This window comes from Oryza glaberrima, unplaced genomic scaffold (assembly GCF_000147395.1).
Source record: "Oryza glaberrima unplaced genomic scaffold, OglaRS2 ChrUN-Ctg39, whole genome shotgun sequence".
Classification (NCBI taxonomy): domain Eukaryota; kingdom Viridiplantae; phylum Streptophyta; class Magnoliopsida; order Poales; family Poaceae; genus Oryza; species Oryza glaberrima.
Window position 1 is genome coordinate 27590 of NW_026267044.1, and position 18205 is coordinate 45794.

Here is an 18205-nt window from a genome sequence, read left to right on the forward strand (position 1 = left end):
CGATTCTCCGCAGCTCTCGCCCAAGGAGCGACACAACACGAGGGACGCAGCGGCGCGAGTCAAAAGAGGGGAGAGAGAGACGACAAAAAGGAGGGATGCAACACGAGGACTTCCCAGGAGGTCACCCATCCTAGTACTACTCTCGCCCAAGCACGCTTAACTTCGGAGTTCTGATGGGATCCGGTGCTTTAGTGCTGGTATGATCGCATCCGATATGTCTAGGCGTCATTCGGATGTCATTTCTTAAAATAGGCGTAACTTTCTCATACGGACTCGGAATCAGGCAAATGATATATCCACGGACATCTACAGAAAATGTTACATCCGATTCTCCGCAGCTCTCGCCCAAGGAGCGACACAACACGAGGGACGCAGCGGCGCGAGTCAAAAGAGGGGAGAGAGACGACAAAAAGGAGGGATGCAACACGAGGACTTCCCAGGAGGTCACCCATCCTAGTACTACTCTCGCCCAAGCACGCTTAACTTCGGAGTTCTGATGGGATCCGGTGCTTTAGTGCTGGTATGATCGCATCCGATATGTCTAGGCGTCATTCGGATGTCATTTCTTAAAATAGGCGTAACTTTCTCATACGGACTCGGAATCAGGCAAATGATATATCCACGGACATCTACAGAAAATGTTACATCCGATTCTCCGCAGCTCTCGCCCAAGGAGCGACACAACACGAGGGACGCAGCGGCGCGAGTCAAAAGAGGGGAGAGAGAGACGACAAAAAGGAGGGATGCAACACGAGGACTTCCCAGGAGGTCACCCATCCTAGTACTACTCTCGCCCAAGCACGCTTAACTTCGGAGTTCTGATGGGATCCGGTGCTTTAGTGCTGGTATGATCGCATCCGATATGTCTAGGCGTCATTCGGATGTCATTTCTTAAAATAGGCGTAACTTTCTCATACGGACTCGGAATCAGGCAAATGATATATCCACGGACATCTACAGAAAATGTTACATCCGATTCTCCGCATCTCTCGCCCAAGGAGCGACACAACACGAGGGACGCAGCGGCGCGAGTCAAAAGAGGGGAGAGAGAGACGACAAAAAGGAGGGATGCAACACGAGGACTTCCCAGGAGGTCACCCATCCTAGTACTACTCTCGCCCAAGCACGCTTAACTTCGGAGTTCTGATGGGATCCGGTGCTTTAGTGCTGGTATGATCGCATCCAATATGTCTAAGCGTCATTCGGATGTCATTTCTTAAAATAGGCGTAACTTTCTCATACGGACTCGGAATCAGGCAAATAATATATCCACGGACATCTACAGAAAATCTTACATCCGATTCTCCGCAGCTCTCGCCCAAGGAGCGACACAACACGAGGGACGCAGCGGCGCGAGTCAAAAGAGGGGAGAGAGAGACGACAAAAAGGAGGGATGCAACACGAGGACTTCCCAGGAGGTCACCCATCCTAGTACTACTCTCGCCCAAGCACGCTTAACTTCGGAGTTCTGATGGGATCCGGTGCTTTAGTGCTGGTATGATCGCATCCGATATGTCTAGGCGTCATTCGGATGTCATTTCTTAAAATAGGCGTAACTTTCTCATACGGACTCGGAATCAGGCAAATGATATATCCACGGACATCTACAGAAAATGTTACATCCGATTCTCCGCAGCTCTCGCCCAAGGAGCGACACAACACGAGGGACGCAGCGGCGCGAGTCAAAAGAGGGAGAGAGAGACGACAAAAAGGAGGGATGCAACACGAGGACTTCCCAGGAGGTCACCCATCCTAGTACTACTCTCGCCCAAGCACGCTTAACTTCGGAGTTCTGATGGGATCCGGTGCTTTAGTGCTGGTATGATCGCATCCGATATGTCTAGGCGTCATTCGGATGTCATTTCTTAAAATAGGCGTAACTTTCTCATACGGACTCGGAATCAGGCAAATGATATATCCACGGACATCTACAGAAAATGTTACATCCGATTCTCCGCAGCTCTCGCCCAAGGAGCGGACACAACACGAGGGACGCAGCGGCGCGAGTCAAAAGAGGGGAGAGAGAGACGACAAAAAGGAGGGATGCAACACGAGGACTTCCCAGGAGGTCACCCATCCTAGTACTACTCTCGCCCAAGCACGCTTAACTTCGGAGTTCTGATGGGATCCGGTGCTTTAGTGCTGGTATGATCGCATCCGATATGTCTAGGCGTCATTCGGATGTCATTTCTTAAAATAGGCGTAACTTTCTCATACGGACTCGGAATCAGGCAAATGATATATCCACGGACATCTACAGAAAATGTTACATCCGATTCTCCGCAGCTCTCGCCCAAGGAGCGGCACAACACGAGGGACGCAGCGGCGCGAGTCAAAAGAGGGGAGAGAGAGACGACAAAAAGGAGGGATGCAACACGAGGACTTCCCAGGAGGTCACCCATCCTAGTACTACTCTCGCCCAAGCACGCTTAACTTCGGAGTTCTGATGGGATCCGGTGCTTTAGTGCTGGTATGATCGCATCCGATATGTCTAGGCGTCATTCGGATGTCATTTCTTAAAATAGGCGTAACTTTCTCATACGGACTCGGAATCAGGCAAATGATATATCCACGGACATCTACAGAAAATGTTACATCCGATTCTCCGCAGCTCTCGCCCAAGGAGCGACACAACACGAGGGACGCAGCGGCGCGAGTCAAAAGAGGGGAGAGAGAGACGACAAAAAGGAGGGATGCAACACGAGGACTTCCCAGGAGGTCACCCATCCTAGTACTACTCTCGCCCAAGCACGCTTAACTTCGGAGTTCTGATGGGATCCGGTGCTTTAGTGCTGGTATGATCGCATCCGATATGTCTAGGCGTCATTCGGATGTCATTTCTTAAAATAGGCGTAACTTTCTCATACGGACTCGGAATCAGGCAAATGATATATCCACGGACATCTACAGAAAATGTTACATCCGATTCTCCGCAGCTCTCGCCCAAGGAGCGACACAACACGAGGGACGCAGCGGCGCGAGTCAAAAGAGGGGAGAGAGAGACGACAAAAAGGAGGGATGCAACACGAGGACTTCCCAGGAGGTCACCCATCCTAGTACTACTCTCGCCCAAGCACGCTTAACTTCGGAGTTCTGATGGGATCCGGTGCTTTAGTGCTGGTATGATCGCATCCGATATGTCTAGGCGTCATTCGGATGTCATTTCTTAAAATAGGCGTAACTTTCTCATACGGACTCGGAATCAGGCAAATGATATATCCACGGACATCTACAGAAAATGTTACATCCGATTCTCCGCAGCTCTCGCCCAAGGAGCGACACAACACGAGGGACGCAGCGGCGCGAGTCAAAAGAGGGGAGAGAGAGAGACGACAAAAAGGAGGGATGCAACACGAGGACTTCCCAGGAGGTCACCCATCCTAGTACTACTCTCGCCCAAGCACTGCTTAACTTCGGAGTTCTGATGGGATCCGGTGCTTTAGTGCTGGTATTATCGCATCCGATATGTCTAGGCGTCATTCGGATGTCATTTCTTAAATAGGCGTAACTTTCTCATACGGACTCGGAATCAGGCAAATGATATATCCACGGACATCTACAGAAAATGTTACATCCGATTCCGGCGCGAGTCAAAAGAGGGGAGAGAGAGACGACAAAAATGAGGGATGCAACACGAGGACTTCCCAGGAGGTCACCCATCCTAGTACTACTCTCGCCCAAGCACGCTTAACTTTGGCGTTCTGATGGGATCCGATGCTTTAGTGCTGGTATGATCGCATCCGATATGTCTAGGCGTCATTCGGATGTCATCTCTTAAAATAGGCGTAACTTTCTCATACGGACTCGGAATCAGGCAAATGATATATCCACGGACATCTACAGAAAATGTTACATCCGATTCTCCGCAGCTCTCGCCCAAGGAGCGACACAACACGAGGGACGCAGCGGCGCGAGTCAAAAGAGGGGAGAGAGAGACGACAAAAAGGAGGGATTGCAACACGAGGACTTCCCAGGAGGTCACCCATCCTAGTACTACTCTCGCCCAAGCACGCTTAACTTCGGAGTTCTGATGGGATCCGGTGCTTTAGTGCTGGTATGATCGCATCCGATATGTCTAGGCGTCATTCGGATGTCATTTCTTAAAATAGGCGTAACTTTCTCATACGGACTCGGAATCAGGCAAATGATATATCCACGGACATCTACAGAAAATGTTACATCCGATTCCGGCGCAGAGTCAAAAGAGGGGACCGAGAGAGACGACAAAAAGGAGGGGATGCAACACGAGGACTTCCCTAGGAGGTCACCCATCCTAGTACTACTCTCGCCCAAGCACGCTTAACTTCGGAGTTCTAATGGGATCCGGTGCTTTAGTGCTGGTATGATCGCATCCGATATGTCTAGGCGTCATTCGGATGTCATTTCTTAAAATAGGCGTAACTTTCTCATACGGACTCGGAATCAGGCAAATGATATATCCACGGACATCTACAGAAAATGTTACATCCGATTCTCCGCAGCTCTCGCCCAAGGAGCGACACAACACGAGGGACGCAGCGGCGCGAGTCAAAAGAGGGGAGAGAGAGACGACAAAAAGGAGGGATGCAACACGAGGACTTCCCAGGAGGTCACCCATCCTAGTACTACTCTCGCCCAAGCACGCTTAACTTCGGAGTTCTGATGGGATCCGGTGCTTTAGTGCTGGTATGATCGCATCCGATATGTCTAGGCGTCATTCGGATGTCATTTCTTAAAATAGGCGTAACTTTCTCATACGGACTCGGAATCAGGCAAATGATATATCCACGGACATCTACAGAAAATGTTACATCCGATTCTCCGCAGCTCTCGCCCAAGGAGCGGACACAACACGAGGGACGCAGCGGCGCGAGTCAAAAGAGGGGAGAGAGAGACGACAAAAAGGAGGGATGCAACACGAGGACTTCCCAGGAGGTCACCCATCCTAGTACTACTCTCGCCCAAGCACGCTTAACTTCGGAGTTCTGATGGGATCCGGTGCTTTAGTGCTGGTATGATCGCATCCGATATGTCTAGGCGTCATTCGGATGTCATTTCTTAAAATAGGCGTAACTTTCTCATACGGACTCGGAATCAGGCAAATGATATATCCACGGACATCTACAGAAAATGTTACATCCGATTCTCCGCAGCTCTCGCCCAAGGAGCGACACAACACGAGGGACGCAGCGGCGCGAGTCAAAGAGGGGAGAGAGAGACGACAAAAAGGAGGGATGCAACACGAGGACTTCCCAGGAGGTCACCCATCCTAGTACTACTCTCGCCCAAGCACGCTTAACTTCGGAGTTCTGATGGGATCCGGTGCTTTAGTGCTGGTATGATCGCATCCGATATGTCTAGGCGTCATTCGGATGTCATTTCTTAAAATAGGCGTAACTTTCTCATACGGACTCGGAATCAGGCAAATGATATATCCACGGACATCTACAGAAAATGTTACATCCGATTCTCCGCAGCTCTCGCCCAAGGAGCGGACACAACACGAGGGACGCAGCGGCGCGAGTCAAAAGAGGGGAGAGAGAGACGACAAAAAGGAGGGATGCAACACGAGGACTTCCCAGGAGGTCACCCATCCTAGTACTACTCTCGCCCAAGCACGCTTAACTTCGGAGTTCTGATGGGATCCGGTGCTTTAGTGCTGGTATGATCGCATCCGATATGTCTAGGCGTCATTCGGATGTCATTTCTTAAAATAGGCGTAACTTTCTCATACGGACTCGGAATCAGGCAAATGATATATCCACGGACATCTACAGAAAATGTTACATCCGATTCTCCGCAGCTCTCGCCCAAGGAGCGGCACAACACGAGGGACGCAGCGGCGCGAGTCAAAAGAGGGGAGAGAGAGACGACAAAAAGGAGGGATGCAACACGAGGACTTCCCAGGAGGTCACCCATCCTAGTACTACTCTCGCCCAAGCACGCTTAACTTCGGAGTTCTGATGGGATCCGGTGCTTTAGTGCTGGTATGATCGCATCCGATATGTCTAGGCGTCATTCGGATGTCATTTCTTAAAATAGGCGTAACTTTCTCATACGGACTCGGAATCAGGCAAATGATATATCCACGGACATCTACAGAAAATGTTACATCCGATTCTCCGCAGCTCTCGCCCAAGGAGCGGACACAACACGAGGGACGCAGCGGCGCGAGTCAAAAGAGGGGAGAGAGAGACGACAAAAAGGAGGGATGCAACACGAGGACTTCCCAGGAGGTCACCCATCCTAGTACTACTCTCGCCCAAGCACGCTTAACTTCGGAGTTCTGATGGGATCCGGTGCTTTAGTGCTGGTATGATCGCATCCGATATGTCTAGGCGTCATTCGGATGTCATTTCTTAAAATAGGCGTAACTTTCTCATACGGACTCGGAATCAGGCAAATGATATATCCACGGACATCTACAGAAAATGTTACATCCGATTCTCCGCAGCTCTCGCCCAAGGAGCGGCACAACACGAGGGACGCAGCGGCGCGAGTCAAAAGAGGGGAGAGAGAGACGACAAAAAGGAGGGATGCAACACGAGGACTTCCCAGGAGGTCACCCATCCTAGTACTACTCTCGCCCAAGCACGCTTAACTTCGGAGTTCTGATGGGATCCGGTGCTTTAGTGCTGGTATGATCGCATCCGATATGTCTAGGCGTCATTCGGATGTCATTTCTTAAAATAGGCGTAACTTTCTCATACGGACTCGGAATCAGGCAAATGATATATCCACGGACATCTACAGAAAATGTTACATCCGATTCTCCGCAGCTCTCGCCCAAGGAGCGGCACAACACGAGGGACGCAGCGGCGCGAGTCAAAAGAGGGGAGAGAGAGACGACAAAAAGGAGGGATGCAACACGAGGACTTCCCAGGAGGTCACCCATCCTAGTACTACTCTCGCCCAAGCACGCTTAACTTCGGAGTTCTGATGGGATCCGGTGCTTTAGTGCTGGTATGATCGCATCCGATATGTCTAGGCGTCATTCGGATGTCATTTCTTAAAATAGGCGTAACTTTCTCATACGGACTCGGAATCAGGCAAATGATATATCCACGGACATCTACAGAAAATGTTACATCCGATTCTCCGCAGCTCTCGCCCAAGGAGCGACACAACACGAGGGACGCAGCGGCGCGAGTCAAAAGAGGGGAGAGAGAGACGACAAAAAGGAGGGATGCAACACGAGGACTTCCCAGGAGGTCACCCATCCTAGTACTACTCTCGCCCAAGCACGCTTAACTTCGGAGTTCTGATGGGATCCGGTGCTTTAGTGCTGGTATGATCGCATCCGATATGTCTAGGCGTCATTCGGATGTCATTTCTTAAAATAGGCGTAACTTTCTCATACGGACTCGGAATCAGGCAAATGATATATCCACGGACATCTACAGAAAATGTTACATCCGATTCTCCGCAGCTCTCGCCCAAGGAGCGGCACAACACGAGGGACGCAGCGGCGCGAGTCAAAAGAGGGGAGAGAGAGACGACAAAAAGGAGGGATGCAACACGAGGACTTCCCAGGAGGTCACCCATCCTAGTACTACTCTCGCCCAAGCACGCTTAACTTCGGAGTTCTGATGGGATCCGGTGCTTTAGTGCTGGTATGATCGCATCCGATATGTCTAGGCGTCATTCGGATGTCATTTCTTAAAATAGGCGTAACTTTCTCATACGGACTCGGAATCAGGCAAATGATATATCCACGGACATCTACAGAAAATGTTACATCCGATTCTCCGCAGCTCTCGCCCAAGGAGCGCACAACACGAGGGACGCAGCGGCGCGAGTCAAAAGAGGGGAGAGAGAGACGACAAAAAGGAGGGATGCAACACGAGGACTTCCCAGGAGGTCACCCATCCTAGTACTACTCTCGCCCAAGCACGCTTAACTTCGGAGTTCTGATGGGATCCGGTGCTTTAGTGCTGGTATGATCGCATCCGATATGTCTAGGCGTCATTCGGATGTCATTTCTTAAAATAGGCGTAACTTTCTCATACGGACTCGGAATCAGGCAAATGATATATCCACGGACATCTACAGAAAATGTTACAATCCGATTCTCCGCAGCTCTCGCCCAAGGAGCGGCACAACACGAGGGACGCAGCGGCGCGAGTCAAAAGAGGGGAGAGAGAGACGACAAAAAGGAGGGATGCAACACGAGGACTTCCCAGGAGGTCACCCATCCTAGTACTACTCTCGCCCAAGCACGCTTAACTTCGGAGTTCTGATGGGATCCGGTGCTTTAGTGCTGGTATGATCGCATCCGATATGTCTAGGCGTCATTCGGATGTCATTTCTTAAAATAGGCGTAACTTTCTCATACGGACTCGGAATCAGGCAAATGATATATCCACGGACATCTACAGAAAATGTTACAATCCGATTCTCCGCAGCTCTCGCCCAAGGAGCGGCACAACACGAGGGACGCAGCGGCGCGAGTCAAAAGAGGGGAGAGAGAGACGACAAAAAGGAGGGATGCAACACGAGGACTTCCCAGGAGGTCACCCATCCTAGTACTACTCTCGCCCAAGCACGCTTAACTTCGGAGTTCTGATGGGATCCGGTGCTTTAGTGCTGGTATGATCGCATCCGATATGTCTAGGCGTCATTCGGATGTCATTTCTTAAAATAGGCGTAACTTTCTCATACGGACTCGGAATCAGGCAAATGATATATCCACGGACATCTACAGAAAATGTTACATCCGATTCTCCGCAGCTCTCGCCCAAGGAGCGGCACAACACGAGGGACGCAGCGGCGCGAGTCAAAAGAGGGGAGAGAGAGACGACAAAAAGGAGGGATGCAACACGAGGACTTCCCAGGAGGTCACCCATCCTAGTACTACTCTCGCCCAAGCACGCTTAACTTCGGAGTTCTGATGGGATCCGGTGCTTTAGTGCTGGTATGATCGCATCCGATATGTCTAGGCGTCATTCGGATGTCATTTCTTAAAATAGGCGTAACTTTCTCATACGGACTCGGAATCAGGCAAATGATATATCCACGGACATCTACAGAAAATGTTACATCCGATTCTCCGCAGCTCTCGCCCAAGGAGCGGCACAACACGAGGGACGCAGCGGCGCGAGTCAAAAGAGGGGAGAGAGAGACGACAAAAAGGAGGGATGCAACACGAGGACTTCCCAGGAGGTCACCCATCCTAGTACTACTCTCGCCCAAGCACGCTTAACTTCGGAGTTCTGATGGGATCCGGTGCTTTAGTGCTGGTATGATCGCATCCGATATGTCTAGGCGTCATTCGGATGTCATTTCTTAAAATAGGCGTAACTTTCTCATACGGACTCGGAATCAGGCAAATGATATATCCACGGACATCTACAGAAAATGTTACATCCGATTCTCCGCAGCTCTCGCCCAAGGAGCGGCACAACACGAGGGACGCAGCGGCGCGAGTCAAAAGAGGGGAGAGAGAGACGACAAAAAGGAGGGATGCAACACGAGGACTTCCCAGGAGGTCACCCATCCTAGTACTACTCTCGCCCAAGCACGCTTAACTTCGGAGTTCTGATGGGATCCGGTGCTTTAGTGCTGGTATGATCGCATCCGATATGTCTAGGCGTCATTCGGATGTCATTTCTTAAAATAGGCGTAACTTTCTCATACGGACTCGGAATCAGGCAAATGATATATCCACGGACATCTACAGAAAATGTTACATCCGATTCTCCGCAGCTCTCGCCCAAGGAGCGGCACAACACGAGGGACGCAGCGGCGCGAGTCAAAAGAGGGGAGAGAGAGACGACAAAAAGGAGGGATGCAACACGAGGACTTCCCAGGAGGTCACCCATCCTAGTACTACTCTCGCCCAAGCACGCTTAACTTCGGAGTTCTGATGGGATCCGGTGCTTTAGTGCTGGTATGATCGCATCCGATATGTCTAGGCGTCATTCGGATGTCATTTCTTAAAATAGGCGTAACTTTCTCATACGGACTCGGAATCAGGCAAATGATATATCCACGGACATCTACAGAAAATGTTACATCCGATTCTCCGCAGCTCTCGCCCAAGGAGCGGCACAACACGAGGGACGCAGCGGCGCGAGTCAAAAGAGGGGAGAGAGAGACGACAAAAAGGAGGGATGCAACACGAGGACTTCCCAGGAGGTCACCCATCCTAGTACTACTCTCGCCCAAGCACGCTTAACTTCGGAGTTCTGATGGGATCCGGTGCTTTAGTGCTGGTATGATCGCATCCGATATGTCTAGGCGTCATTCGGATGTCATTTCTTAAAATAGGCGTAACTTTCTCATACGGACTCGGAATCAGGCAAATGATATATCCACGGACATCTACAGAAAATGTTACATCCGATTCTCCGCAGCTCTCGCCCAAGGAGCGGCACAACACGAGGGACGCAGCGGCGCGAGTCAAAAGAGGGGAGAGAGAGACGACAAAAAGGAGGGATGCAACACGAGGACTTCCCAGGAGGTCACCCATCCTAGTACTACTCTCGCCCAAGCACGCTTAACTTCGGAGTTCTGATGGGATCCGGTGCTTTAGTGCTGGTATGATCGCATCCGATATGTCTAGGCGTCATTCGGATGTCATTTCTTAAAATAGGCGTAACTTTCTCATACGGACTCGGAATCAGGCAAATGATATATCCACGGACATCTACAGAAAATGTTACAATCCGATTCTCCGCAGCTCTCGCCCAAGGAGCGGCACAACACGAGGGACGCAGCGGCGCGAGTCAAAAGAGGGGAGAGAGAGACGACAAAAAGGAGGGATGCAACACGAGGACTTCCCAGGAGGTCACCCATCCTAGTACTACTCTCGCCCAAGCACGCTTAACTTCGGAGTTCTGATGGGATCCGGTGCTTTAGTGCTGGTATGATCGCATCCGATATGTCTAGGCGTCATTCGGATGTCATTTCTTAAAATAGGCGTAACTTTCTCATACGGACTCGGAATCAGGCAAATGATATATCCACGGACATCTACAGAAAATGTTACATCCGATTCTCCGCAGCTCTCGCCCAAGGAGCGGCACAACACGAGGGACGCAGCGGCGCGAGTCAAAAGAGGGGAGAGAGAGACGACAAAAAGGAGGGATGCAACACGAGGACTTCCCAGGAGGTCACCCATCCTAGTACTACTCTCGCCCAAGCACGCTTAACTTCGGAGTTCTGATGGGATCCGGTGCTTTAGTGCTGGTATGATCGCATCCGATATGTCTAGGCGTCATTCGGATGTCATTTCTTAAAATAGGCGTAACTTTCTCATACGGACTCGGAATCAGGCAAATGATATATCCACGGACATCTACAGAAAATGTTACATCCGATTCTCCGCAGCTCTCGCCCAAGGAGCGGCACAACACGAGGGACGCAGCGGCGCGAGTCAAAAGAGGGGAGAGAGAGACGACAAAAAGGAGGGATGCAACACGAGGACTTCCCAGGAGGTCACCCATCCTAGTACTACTCTCGCCCAAGCACGCTTAACTTCGGAGTTCTGATGGGATCCGGTGCTTTAGTGCTGGTATGATCGCATCCGATATGTCTAGGCGTCATTCGGATGTCATTTCTTAAAATAGGCGTAACTTTCTCATACGGACTCGGAATCAGGCAAATGATATATCCACGGACATCTACAGAAAATGTTACATCCGATTCTCCGCAGCTCTCGCCCAAGGAGCGGCACAACACGAGGGACGCAGCGGCGCGAGTCAAAAGAGGGGAGAGAGAGACGACAAAAAGGAGGGATGCAACACGAGGACTTCCCAGGAGGTCACCCATCCTAGTACTACTCTCGCCCAAGCACGCTTAACTTCGGAGTTCTGATGGGATCCGGTGCTTTAGTGCTGGTATGATCGCATCCGATATGTCTAGGCGTCATTCGGATGTCATTTCTTAAAATAGGCGTAACTTTCTCATACGGACTCGGAATCAGGCAAATGATATATCCACGGACATCTACAGAAAATGTTACATCCGATTCTCCGCAGCTCTCGCCCAAGGAGCGGCACAACACGAGGGACGCAGCGGCGCGAGTCAAAAGAGGGGAGAGAGAGACGACAAAAAGGAGGGATGCAACACGAGGACTTCCCAGGAGGTCACCCATCCTAGTACTACTCTCGCCCAAGCACGCTTAACTTCGGAGTTCTGATGGGATCCGGTGCTTTAGTGCTGGTATGATCGCATCCGATATGTCTAGGCGTCATTCGGATGTCATTTCTTAAAATAGGCGTAACTTTCTCATACGGACTCGGAATCAGGCAAATGATATATCCACGGACATCTACAGAAAATGTTACATCCGATTCTCCGCAGCTCTCGCCCAAGGAGCGGCACAACACGAGGGACGCAGCGGCGCGAGTCAAAAGAGGGGAGAGAGAGACGACAAAAAGGAGGGATGCAACACGAGGACTTCCCAGGAGGTCACCCATCCTAGTACTACTCTCGCCCAAGCACGCTTAACTTCGGAGTTCTGATGGGATCCGGTGCTTTAGTGCTGGTATGATCGCATCCGATATGTCTAGGCGTCATTCGGATGTCATTTCTTAAAATAGGCGTAACTTTCTCATACGGACTCGGAATCAGGCAAATGATATATCCACGGACATCTACAGAAAATGTTACATCCGATTCTCCGCAGCTCTCGCCCAAGGAGCGGCACAACACGAGGGACGCAGCGGCGCGAGTCAAAAGAGGGGAGAGAGAGACGACAAAAAGGAGGGATGCAACACGAGGACTTCCCAGGAGGTCACCCATCCTAGTACTACTCTCGCCCAAGCACGCTTAACTTCGGAGTTCTGATGGGATCCGGTGCTTTAGTGCTGGTATGATCGCATCCGATATGTCTAGGCGTCATTCGGATGTCATTTCTTAAAATAGGCGTAACTTTCTCATACGGACTCGGAATCAGGCAAATGATATATCCACGGACATCTACAGAAAATGTTACATCCGATTCTCCGCAGCTCTCGCCCAAGGAGCGGCACAACACGAGGGACGCAGCGGCGCGAGTCAAAAGAGGGGAGAGAGAGACGACAAAAAGGAGGGATGCAACACGAGGACTTCCCAGGAGGTCACCCATCCTAGTACTACTCTCGCCCAAGCACGCTTAACTTCGGAGTTCTGATGGGATCCGGTGCTTTAGTGCTGGTATGATCGCATCCGATATGTCTAGGCGTCATTCGGATGTCATTTCTTAAAATAGGCGTAACTTTCTCATACGGACTCGGAATCAGGCAAATGATATATCCACGGACATCTACAGAAAATGTTACATCCGATTCTCCGCAGCTCTCGCCCAAGGAGCGGCACAACACGAGGGACGCAGCGGCGCGAGTCAAAAGAGGGGAGAGAGAGACGACAAAAAGGAGGGATGCAACACGAGGACTTCCCAGGAGGTCACCCATCCTAGTACTACTCTCGCCCAAGCACGCTTAACTTCGGAGTTCTGATGGGATCCGGTGCTTTAGTGCTGGTATGATCGCATCCGATATGTCTAGGCGTCATTCGGATGTCATTTCTTAAAATAGGCGTAACTTTCTCATACGGACTCGGAATCAGGCAAATGATATATCCACGGACATCTACAGAAAATGTTACATCCGATTCTCCGCAGCTCTCGCCCAAGGAGCGGCACAACACGAGGGACGCAGCGGCGCGAGTCAAAAGAGGGGAGAGAGAGACGACAAAAAGGAGGGATGCAACACGAGGACTTCCCAGGAGGTCACCCATCCTAGTACTACTCTCGCCCAAGCACGCTTAACTTCGGAGTTCTGATGGGATCCGGTGCTTTAGTGCTGGTATGATCGCATCCGATATGTCTAGGCGTCATTCGGATGTCATTTCTTAAAATAGGCGTAACTTTCTCATACGGACTCGGAATCAGGCAAATGATATATCCACGGACATCTACAGAAAATGTTACATCCGATTCTCCGCAGCTCTCGCCCAAGGAGCGGCACAACACGAGGGACGCAGCGGCGCGAGTCAAAAGAGGGGAGAGAGAGACGACAAAAAGGAGGGATGCAACACGAGGACTTCCCAGGAGGTCACCCATCCTAGTACTACTCTCGCCCAAGCACGCTTAACTTCGGAGTTCTGATGGGATCCGGTGCTTTAGTGCTGGTATGATCGCATCCGATATGTCTAGGCGTCATTCGGATGTCATTTCTTAAAATAGGCGTAACTTTCTCATACGGACTCGGAATCAGGCAAATGATATATCCACGGACATCTACAGAAAATGTTACATCCGATTCTCCGCAGCTCTCGCCCAAGGAGCGGCACAACACGAGGGACGCAGCGGCGCGAGTCAAAAGAGGGGAGAGAGAGACGACAAAAAGGAGGGATGCAACACGAGGACTTCCCAGGAGGTCACCCATCCTAGTACTACTCTCGCCCAAGCACGCTTAACTTCGGAGTTCTGATGGGATCCGGTGCTTTAGTGCTGGTATGATCGCATCCGATATGTCTAGGCGTCATTCGGATGTCATTTCTTAAAATAGGCGTAACTTTCTCATACGGACTCGGAATCAGGCAAATGATATATCCACGGACATCTACAGAAAATGTTACATCCGATTCTCCGCAGCTCTCGCCCAAGGAGCGGCACAACACGAGGGACGCAGCGGCGCGAGTCAAAAGAGGGGAGAGAGAGACGACAAAAAGGAGGGATGCAACACGAGGACTTCCCAGGAGGTCACCCATCCTAGTACTACTCTCGCCCAAGCACGCTTAACTTCGGAGTTCTGATGGGATCCGGTGCTTTAGTGCTGGTATGATCGCATCCGATATGTCTAGGCGTCATTCGGATGTCATTTCTTAAAATAGGCGTAACTTTCTCATACGGACTCGGAATCAGGCAAATGATATATCCACGGACATCTACAGAAAATGTTACATCCGATTCTCCGCAGCTCTCGCCCAAGGAGCGGCACAACACGAGGGACGCAGCGGCGCGAGTCAAAAGAGGGGAGAGAGAGACGACAAAAAGGAGGGATGCAACACGAGGACTTCCCAGGAGGTCACCCATCCTAGTACTACTCTCGCCCAAGCACGCTTAACTTCGGAGTTCTGATGGGATCCGGTGCTTTAGTGCTGGTATGATCGCATCCGATATGTCTAGGCGTCATTCGGATGTCATTTCTTAAAATAGGCGTAACTTTCTCATACGGACTCGGAATCAGGCAAATGATATATCCACGGACATCTACAGAAAATGTTACATCCGATTCTCCGCAGCTCTCGCCCAAGGAGCGGCACAACACGAGGGACGCAGCGGCGCGAGTCAAAAGAGGGGAGAGAGAGACGACAAAAAGGAGGGATGCAACACGAGGACTTCCCAGGAGGTCACCCATCCTAGTACTACTCTCGCCCAAGCACGCTTAACTTCGGAGTTCTGATGGGATCCGGTGCTTTAGTGCTGGTATGATCGCATCCGATATGTCTAGGCGTCATTCGGATGTCATTTCTTAAAATAGGCGTAACTTTCTCATACGGACTCGGAATCAGGCAAATGATATATCCACGGACATCTACAGAAAATGTTACATCCGATTCTCCGCAGCTCTCGCCCAAGGAGCGGCACAACACGAGGGACGCAGCGGCGCGAGTCAAAAGAGGGGAGAGAGAGACGACAAAAAGGAGGGATGCAACACGAGGACTTCCCAGGAGGTCACCCATCCTAGTACTACTCTCGCCCAAGCACGCTTAACTTCGGAGTTCTGATGGGATCCGGTGCTTTAGTGCTGGTATGATCGCATCCGATATGTCTAGGCGTCATTCGGATGTCATTTCTTAAAATAGGCGTAACTTTCTCATACGGACTCGGAATCAGGCAAATGATATATCCACGGACATCTACAGAAAATGTTACATCCGATTCTCCGCAGCTCTCGCCCAAGGAGCGGCACAACACGAGGGACGCAGCGGCGCGAGTCAAAAGAGGGGAGAGAGAGACGACAAAAAGGAGGGATGCAACACGAGGACTTCCCAGGAGGTCACCCATCCTAGTACTACTCTCGCCCAAGCACGCTTAACTTCGGAGTTCTGATGGGATCCGGTGCTTTAGTGCTGGTATGATCGCATCCGATATGTCTAGGCGTCATTCGGATGTCATTTCTTAAAATAGGCGTAACTTTCTCATACGGACTCGGAATCAGGCAAATGATATATCCACGGACATCTACAGAAAATGTTACATCCGATTCTCCGCAGCTCTCGCCCAAGGAGCGGCACAACACGAGGGACGCAGCGGCGCGAGTCAAAAGAGGGGAGAGAGAGACGACAAAAAGGAGGGATGCAACACGAGGACTTCCCAGGAGGTCACCCATCCTAGTACTACTCTCGCCCAAGCACGCTTAACTTCGGAGTTCTGATGGGATCCGGTGCTTTAGTGCTGGTATGATCGCATCCGATATGTCTAGGCGTCATTCGGATGTCATTTCTTAAAATAGGCGTAACTTTCTCATACGGACTCGGAATCAGGCAAATGATATATCCACGGACATCTACAGAAAATGTTACATCCGATTCTCCGCAGCTCTCGCCCAAGGAGCGGCACAACACGAGGGACGCAGCGGCGCGAGTCAAAAGAGGGGAGAGAGAGACGACAAAAAGGAGGGATGCAACACGAGGACTTCCCAGGAGGTCACCCATCCTAGTACTACTCTCGCCCAAGCACGCTTAACTTCGGAGTTCTGATGGGATCCGGTGCTTTAGTGCTGGTATGATCGCATCCGATATGTCTAGGCGTCATTCGGATGTCATTTCTTAAAATAGGCGTAACTTTCTCATACGGACTCGGAATCAGGCAAATGATATATCCACGGACATCTACAGAAAATGTTACATCCGATTCTCCGCAGCTCTCGCCCAAGGAGCGGCACAACACGAGGGACGCAGCGGCGCGAGTCAAAAGAGGGGAGAGAGAGACGACAAAAAGGAGGGATGCAACACGAGGACTTCCCAGGAGGTCACCCATCCTAGTACTACTCTCGCCCAAGCACGCTTAACTTCGGAGTTCTGATGGGATCCGGTGCTTTAGTGCTGGTATGATCGCATCCGATATGTCTAGGCGTCATTCGGATGTCATTTCTTAAAATAGGCGTAACTTTCTCATACGGACTCGGAATCAGGCAAATGATATATCCACGGACATCTACAGAAAATGTTACATCCGATTCTCCGCAGCTCTCGCCCAAGGAGCGGCACAACACGAGGGACGCAGCGGCGCGAGTCAAAAGAGGGGAGAGAGAGACGACAAAAAGGAGGGATGCAACACGAGGACTTCCCAGGAGGTCACCCATCCTAGTACTACTCTCGCCCAAGCACGCTTAACTTCGGAGTTCTGATGGGATCCGGTGCTTTAGTGCTGGTATGATCGCATCCGATATGTCTAGGCGTCATTCGGATGTCATTTCTTAAAATAGGCGTAACTTTCTCATACGGACTCGGAATCAGGCAAATGATATATCCACGGACATCTACAGAAAATGTTACATCCGATTCTCCGCAGCTCTCGCCCAAGGAGCGGCACAACACGAGGGACGCAGCGGCGCGAGTCAAAAGAGGGGAGAGAGAGACGACAAAAAGGAGGGATGCAACACGAGGACTTCCCAGGAGGTCACCCATCCTAGTACTACTCTCGCCCAAGCACGCTTAACTTCGGAGTTCTGATGGGATCCGGTGCTTTAGTGCTGGTATGATCGCATCCGATATGTCTAGGCGTCATTCGGATGTCATTTCTTAAAATAGGCGTAACTTTCTCATACGGACTCGGAATCAGGCAAATGATATATCCACGGACATCTACAGAAAATGTTACATCCGATTCTCCGCAGCTCTCGCCCAAGGAGCGGCACAACACGAGGGACGCAGCGGCGCGAGTCAAAAGAGGGGAGAGAGAGACGACAAAAAGGAGGGATGCAACACGAGGACTTCCCAGGAGGTCACCCATCCTAGTACTACTCTCGCCCAAGCACGCTTAACTTCGGAGTTCTGATGGGATCCGGTGCTTTAGTGCTGGTATGATCGCATCCGATATGTCTAGGCGTCATTCGGATGTCATTTCTTAAAATAGGCGTAACTTTCTCATACGGACTCGGAATCAGGCAAATGATATATCCACGGACATCTACAGAAAATGTTACATCCGATTCTCCGCAGCTCTCGCCCAAGGAGCGGCACAACACGAGGGACGCAGCGGCGCGAGTCAAAAGAGGGGAGAGAGAGACGA

General features: G+C 50.9%; 56 non-coding genes across 56 annotated transcripts; all 56 read right to left on the reverse strand.

Moving 5' to 3' along the window:
• Positions 1 to 92: 92 nt before the first annotated feature.
• Positions 93 to 211, reverse strand: LOC127758851 (5S ribosomal RNA). Its single transcript, XR_008014178.1, has one exon. It is a non-coding gene; the product is annotated as a 5S ribosomal RNA (ribosomal RNA).
• Positions 212 to 415: 204 nt separating this feature from the next.
• LOC127758863 (5S ribosomal RNA) lies at positions 416 to 534 on the reverse strand. The gene has a single exon (XR_008014189.1). It is a non-coding gene; the product is annotated as a 5S ribosomal RNA (ribosomal RNA).
• Positions 535 to 740: 206 nt separating this feature from the next.
• Positions 741 to 859, reverse strand: LOC127758875 (5S ribosomal RNA). Its single transcript, XR_008014200.1, has one exon. It is a non-coding gene; the product is annotated as a 5S ribosomal RNA (ribosomal RNA).
• A 206-nt stretch (positions 860 to 1065) lies between these two features.
• On the reverse strand, positions 1066 to 1184 carry LOC127758887 (5S ribosomal RNA). Its single transcript, XR_008014211.1, has one exon. It is a non-coding gene; the product is annotated as a 5S ribosomal RNA (ribosomal RNA).
• A 206-nt stretch (positions 1185 to 1390) lies between these two features.
• LOC127758900 (5S ribosomal RNA) lies at positions 1391 to 1509 on the reverse strand. The gene has a single exon (XR_008014225.1). It is a non-coding gene; the product is annotated as a 5S ribosomal RNA (ribosomal RNA).
• A 205-nt stretch (positions 1510 to 1714) lies between these two features.
• On the reverse strand, positions 1715 to 1833 carry LOC127758912 (5S ribosomal RNA). The gene has a single exon (XR_008014236.1). It is a non-coding gene; the product is annotated as a 5S ribosomal RNA (ribosomal RNA).
• Positions 1834 to 2040: 207 nt separating this feature from the next.
• On the reverse strand, positions 2041 to 2159 carry LOC127758923 (5S ribosomal RNA). The gene has a single exon (XR_008014247.1). It is a non-coding gene; the product is annotated as a 5S ribosomal RNA (ribosomal RNA).
• Positions 2160 to 2365: 206 nt separating this feature from the next.
• LOC127758934 (5S ribosomal RNA) lies at positions 2366 to 2484 on the reverse strand. Its single transcript, XR_008014258.1, has one exon. It is a non-coding gene; the product is annotated as a 5S ribosomal RNA (ribosomal RNA).
• Positions 2485 to 2690: 206 nt separating this feature from the next.
• On the reverse strand, positions 2691 to 2809 carry LOC127758946 (5S ribosomal RNA). The gene has a single exon (XR_008014269.1). It is a non-coding gene; the product is annotated as a 5S ribosomal RNA (ribosomal RNA).
• Positions 2810 to 3015: 206 nt separating this feature from the next.
• Positions 3016 to 3134, reverse strand: LOC127758958 (5S ribosomal RNA). The gene has a single exon (XR_008014280.1). It is a non-coding gene; the product is annotated as a 5S ribosomal RNA (ribosomal RNA).
• A 208-nt stretch (positions 3135 to 3342) lies between these two features.
• LOC127758590 (5S ribosomal RNA) lies at positions 3343 to 3462 on the reverse strand. Its single transcript, XR_008013949.1, has one exon. It is a non-coding gene; the product is annotated as a 5S ribosomal RNA (ribosomal RNA).
• Positions 3463 to 3623: 161 nt separating this feature from the next.
• Positions 3624 to 3742, reverse strand: LOC127758620 (5S ribosomal RNA). The gene has a single exon (XR_008013976.1). It is a non-coding gene; the product is annotated as a 5S ribosomal RNA (ribosomal RNA).
• A 207-nt stretch (positions 3743 to 3949) lies between these two features.
• On the reverse strand, positions 3950 to 4068 carry LOC127758531 (5S ribosomal RNA). The gene has a single exon (XR_008013894.1). It is a non-coding gene; the product is annotated as a 5S ribosomal RNA (ribosomal RNA).
• A 166-nt stretch (positions 4069 to 4234) lies between these two features.
• LOC127758593 (5S ribosomal RNA) lies at positions 4235 to 4354 on the reverse strand. The gene has a single exon (XR_008013952.1). It is a non-coding gene; the product is annotated as a 5S ribosomal RNA (ribosomal RNA).
• A 206-nt stretch (positions 4355 to 4560) lies between these two features.
• Positions 4561 to 4679, reverse strand: LOC127758969 (5S ribosomal RNA). Its single transcript, XR_008014291.1, has one exon. It is a non-coding gene; the product is annotated as a 5S ribosomal RNA (ribosomal RNA).
• A 207-nt stretch (positions 4680 to 4886) lies between these two features.
• LOC127758981 (5S ribosomal RNA) lies at positions 4887 to 5005 on the reverse strand. Its single transcript, XR_008014302.1, has one exon. It is a non-coding gene; the product is annotated as a 5S ribosomal RNA (ribosomal RNA).
• Positions 5006 to 5210: 205 nt separating this feature from the next.
• On the reverse strand, positions 5211 to 5329 carry LOC127758992 (5S ribosomal RNA). The gene has a single exon (XR_008014313.1). It is a non-coding gene; the product is annotated as a 5S ribosomal RNA (ribosomal RNA).
• Positions 5330 to 5536: 207 nt separating this feature from the next.
• On the reverse strand, positions 5537 to 5655 carry LOC127759004 (5S ribosomal RNA). The gene has a single exon (XR_008014324.1). It is a non-coding gene; the product is annotated as a 5S ribosomal RNA (ribosomal RNA).
• A 206-nt stretch (positions 5656 to 5861) lies between these two features.
• Positions 5862 to 5980, reverse strand: LOC127759017 (5S ribosomal RNA). The gene has a single exon (XR_008014336.1). It is a non-coding gene; the product is annotated as a 5S ribosomal RNA (ribosomal RNA).
• A 207-nt stretch (positions 5981 to 6187) lies between these two features.
• Positions 6188 to 6306, reverse strand: LOC127759028 (5S ribosomal RNA). The gene has a single exon (XR_008014347.1). It is a non-coding gene; the product is annotated as a 5S ribosomal RNA (ribosomal RNA).
• A 206-nt stretch (positions 6307 to 6512) lies between these two features.
• On the reverse strand, positions 6513 to 6631 carry LOC127759040 (5S ribosomal RNA). Its single transcript, XR_008014358.1, has one exon. It is a non-coding gene; the product is annotated as a 5S ribosomal RNA (ribosomal RNA).
• Positions 6632 to 6837: 206 nt separating this feature from the next.
• LOC127759053 (5S ribosomal RNA) lies at positions 6838 to 6956 on the reverse strand. Its single transcript, XR_008014369.1, has one exon. It is a non-coding gene; the product is annotated as a 5S ribosomal RNA (ribosomal RNA).
• A 206-nt stretch (positions 6957 to 7162) lies between these two features.
• Positions 7163 to 7281, reverse strand: LOC127759065 (5S ribosomal RNA). Its single transcript, XR_008014380.1, has one exon. It is a non-coding gene; the product is annotated as a 5S ribosomal RNA (ribosomal RNA).
• A 206-nt stretch (positions 7282 to 7487) lies between these two features.
• LOC127759076 (5S ribosomal RNA) lies at positions 7488 to 7606 on the reverse strand. Its single transcript, XR_008014391.1, has one exon. It is a non-coding gene; the product is annotated as a 5S ribosomal RNA (ribosomal RNA).
• A 205-nt stretch (positions 7607 to 7811) lies between these two features.
• Positions 7812 to 7930, reverse strand: LOC127759088 (5S ribosomal RNA). Its single transcript, XR_008014403.1, has one exon. It is a non-coding gene; the product is annotated as a 5S ribosomal RNA (ribosomal RNA).
• A 207-nt stretch (positions 7931 to 8137) lies between these two features.
• Positions 8138 to 8256, reverse strand: LOC127759099 (5S ribosomal RNA). Its single transcript, XR_008014416.1, has one exon. It is a non-coding gene; the product is annotated as a 5S ribosomal RNA (ribosomal RNA).
• A 207-nt stretch (positions 8257 to 8463) lies between these two features.
• On the reverse strand, positions 8464 to 8582 carry LOC127759111 (5S ribosomal RNA). Its single transcript, XR_008014427.1, has one exon. It is a non-coding gene; the product is annotated as a 5S ribosomal RNA (ribosomal RNA).
• Positions 8583 to 8788: 206 nt separating this feature from the next.
• Positions 8789 to 8907, reverse strand: LOC127759123 (5S ribosomal RNA). The gene has a single exon (XR_008014438.1). It is a non-coding gene; the product is annotated as a 5S ribosomal RNA (ribosomal RNA).
• A 206-nt stretch (positions 8908 to 9113) lies between these two features.
• LOC127759136 (5S ribosomal RNA) lies at positions 9114 to 9232 on the reverse strand. The gene has a single exon (XR_008014450.1). It is a non-coding gene; the product is annotated as a 5S ribosomal RNA (ribosomal RNA).
• Positions 9233 to 9438: 206 nt separating this feature from the next.
• Positions 9439 to 9557, reverse strand: LOC127759147 (5S ribosomal RNA). Its single transcript, XR_008014461.1, has one exon. It is a non-coding gene; the product is annotated as a 5S ribosomal RNA (ribosomal RNA).
• A 206-nt stretch (positions 9558 to 9763) lies between these two features.
• Positions 9764 to 9882, reverse strand: LOC127759159 (5S ribosomal RNA). Its single transcript, XR_008014472.1, has one exon. It is a non-coding gene; the product is annotated as a 5S ribosomal RNA (ribosomal RNA).
• A 206-nt stretch (positions 9883 to 10088) lies between these two features.
• On the reverse strand, positions 10089 to 10207 carry LOC127759171 (5S ribosomal RNA). Its single transcript, XR_008014483.1, has one exon. It is a non-coding gene; the product is annotated as a 5S ribosomal RNA (ribosomal RNA).
• A 206-nt stretch (positions 10208 to 10413) lies between these two features.
• Positions 10414 to 10532, reverse strand: LOC127759183 (5S ribosomal RNA). Its single transcript, XR_008014494.1, has one exon. It is a non-coding gene; the product is annotated as a 5S ribosomal RNA (ribosomal RNA).
• A 207-nt stretch (positions 10533 to 10739) lies between these two features.
• On the reverse strand, positions 10740 to 10858 carry LOC127758455 (5S ribosomal RNA). The gene has a single exon (XR_008013820.1). It is a non-coding gene; the product is annotated as a 5S ribosomal RNA (ribosomal RNA).
• A 206-nt stretch (positions 10859 to 11064) lies between these two features.
• LOC127758466 (5S ribosomal RNA) lies at positions 11065 to 11183 on the reverse strand. The gene has a single exon (XR_008013833.1). It is a non-coding gene; the product is annotated as a 5S ribosomal RNA (ribosomal RNA).
• A 206-nt stretch (positions 11184 to 11389) lies between these two features.
• On the reverse strand, positions 11390 to 11508 carry LOC127758478 (5S ribosomal RNA). Its single transcript, XR_008013845.1, has one exon. It is a non-coding gene; the product is annotated as a 5S ribosomal RNA (ribosomal RNA).
• Positions 11509 to 11714: 206 nt separating this feature from the next.
• LOC127758490 (5S ribosomal RNA) lies at positions 11715 to 11833 on the reverse strand. Its single transcript, XR_008013856.1, has one exon. It is a non-coding gene; the product is annotated as a 5S ribosomal RNA (ribosomal RNA).
• Positions 11834 to 12039: 206 nt separating this feature from the next.
• Positions 12040 to 12158, reverse strand: LOC127758502 (5S ribosomal RNA). Its single transcript, XR_008013867.1, has one exon. It is a non-coding gene; the product is annotated as a 5S ribosomal RNA (ribosomal RNA).
• A 206-nt stretch (positions 12159 to 12364) lies between these two features.
• Positions 12365 to 12483, reverse strand: LOC127758515 (5S ribosomal RNA). Its single transcript, XR_008013879.1, has one exon. It is a non-coding gene; the product is annotated as a 5S ribosomal RNA (ribosomal RNA).
• Positions 12484 to 12689: 206 nt separating this feature from the next.
• LOC127758526 (5S ribosomal RNA) lies at positions 12690 to 12808 on the reverse strand. The gene has a single exon (XR_008013890.1). It is a non-coding gene; the product is annotated as a 5S ribosomal RNA (ribosomal RNA).
• Positions 12809 to 13014: 206 nt separating this feature from the next.
• Positions 13015 to 13133, reverse strand: LOC127758538 (5S ribosomal RNA). Its single transcript, XR_008013901.1, has one exon. It is a non-coding gene; the product is annotated as a 5S ribosomal RNA (ribosomal RNA).
• A 206-nt stretch (positions 13134 to 13339) lies between these two features.
• On the reverse strand, positions 13340 to 13458 carry LOC127758550 (5S ribosomal RNA). Its single transcript, XR_008013912.1, has one exon. It is a non-coding gene; the product is annotated as a 5S ribosomal RNA (ribosomal RNA).
• Positions 13459 to 13664: 206 nt separating this feature from the next.
• LOC127758563 (5S ribosomal RNA) lies at positions 13665 to 13783 on the reverse strand. Its single transcript, XR_008013923.1, has one exon. It is a non-coding gene; the product is annotated as a 5S ribosomal RNA (ribosomal RNA).
• A 206-nt stretch (positions 13784 to 13989) lies between these two features.
• On the reverse strand, positions 13990 to 14108 carry LOC127758574 (5S ribosomal RNA). The gene has a single exon (XR_008013934.1). It is a non-coding gene; the product is annotated as a 5S ribosomal RNA (ribosomal RNA).
• Positions 14109 to 14314: 206 nt separating this feature from the next.
• On the reverse strand, positions 14315 to 14433 carry LOC127758585 (5S ribosomal RNA). The gene has a single exon (XR_008013945.1). It is a non-coding gene; the product is annotated as a 5S ribosomal RNA (ribosomal RNA).
• Positions 14434 to 14639: 206 nt separating this feature from the next.
• LOC127758597 (5S ribosomal RNA) lies at positions 14640 to 14758 on the reverse strand. The gene has a single exon (XR_008013955.1). It is a non-coding gene; the product is annotated as a 5S ribosomal RNA (ribosomal RNA).
• Positions 14759 to 14964: 206 nt separating this feature from the next.
• Positions 14965 to 15083, reverse strand: LOC127758609 (5S ribosomal RNA). The gene has a single exon (XR_008013966.1). It is a non-coding gene; the product is annotated as a 5S ribosomal RNA (ribosomal RNA).
• A 206-nt stretch (positions 15084 to 15289) lies between these two features.
• On the reverse strand, positions 15290 to 15408 carry LOC127758621 (5S ribosomal RNA). The gene has a single exon (XR_008013977.1). It is a non-coding gene; the product is annotated as a 5S ribosomal RNA (ribosomal RNA).
• Positions 15409 to 15614: 206 nt separating this feature from the next.
• On the reverse strand, positions 15615 to 15733 carry LOC127758633 (5S ribosomal RNA). Its single transcript, XR_008013989.1, has one exon. It is a non-coding gene; the product is annotated as a 5S ribosomal RNA (ribosomal RNA).
• A 206-nt stretch (positions 15734 to 15939) lies between these two features.
• LOC127758644 (5S ribosomal RNA) lies at positions 15940 to 16058 on the reverse strand. The gene has a single exon (XR_008014000.1). It is a non-coding gene; the product is annotated as a 5S ribosomal RNA (ribosomal RNA).
• Positions 16059 to 16264: 206 nt separating this feature from the next.
• Positions 16265 to 16383, reverse strand: LOC127758656 (5S ribosomal RNA). The gene has a single exon (XR_008014009.1). It is a non-coding gene; the product is annotated as a 5S ribosomal RNA (ribosomal RNA).
• A 206-nt stretch (positions 16384 to 16589) lies between these two features.
• LOC127758669 (5S ribosomal RNA) lies at positions 16590 to 16708 on the reverse strand. Its single transcript, XR_008014016.1, has one exon. It is a non-coding gene; the product is annotated as a 5S ribosomal RNA (ribosomal RNA).
• A 206-nt stretch (positions 16709 to 16914) lies between these two features.
• On the reverse strand, positions 16915 to 17033 carry LOC127758679 (5S ribosomal RNA). The gene has a single exon (XR_008014017.1). It is a non-coding gene; the product is annotated as a 5S ribosomal RNA (ribosomal RNA).
• A 206-nt stretch (positions 17034 to 17239) lies between these two features.
• Positions 17240 to 17358, reverse strand: LOC127758680 (5S ribosomal RNA). The gene has a single exon (XR_008014018.1). It is a non-coding gene; the product is annotated as a 5S ribosomal RNA (ribosomal RNA).
• A 206-nt stretch (positions 17359 to 17564) lies between these two features.
• LOC127758681 (5S ribosomal RNA) lies at positions 17565 to 17683 on the reverse strand. The gene has a single exon (XR_008014019.1). It is a non-coding gene; the product is annotated as a 5S ribosomal RNA (ribosomal RNA).
• Positions 17684 to 17889: 206 nt separating this feature from the next.
• Positions 17890 to 18008, reverse strand: LOC127758682 (5S ribosomal RNA). The gene has a single exon (XR_008014020.1). It is a non-coding gene; the product is annotated as a 5S ribosomal RNA (ribosomal RNA).
• Between the last annotated feature and the right edge of the window lie 197 nt (positions 18009 to 18205).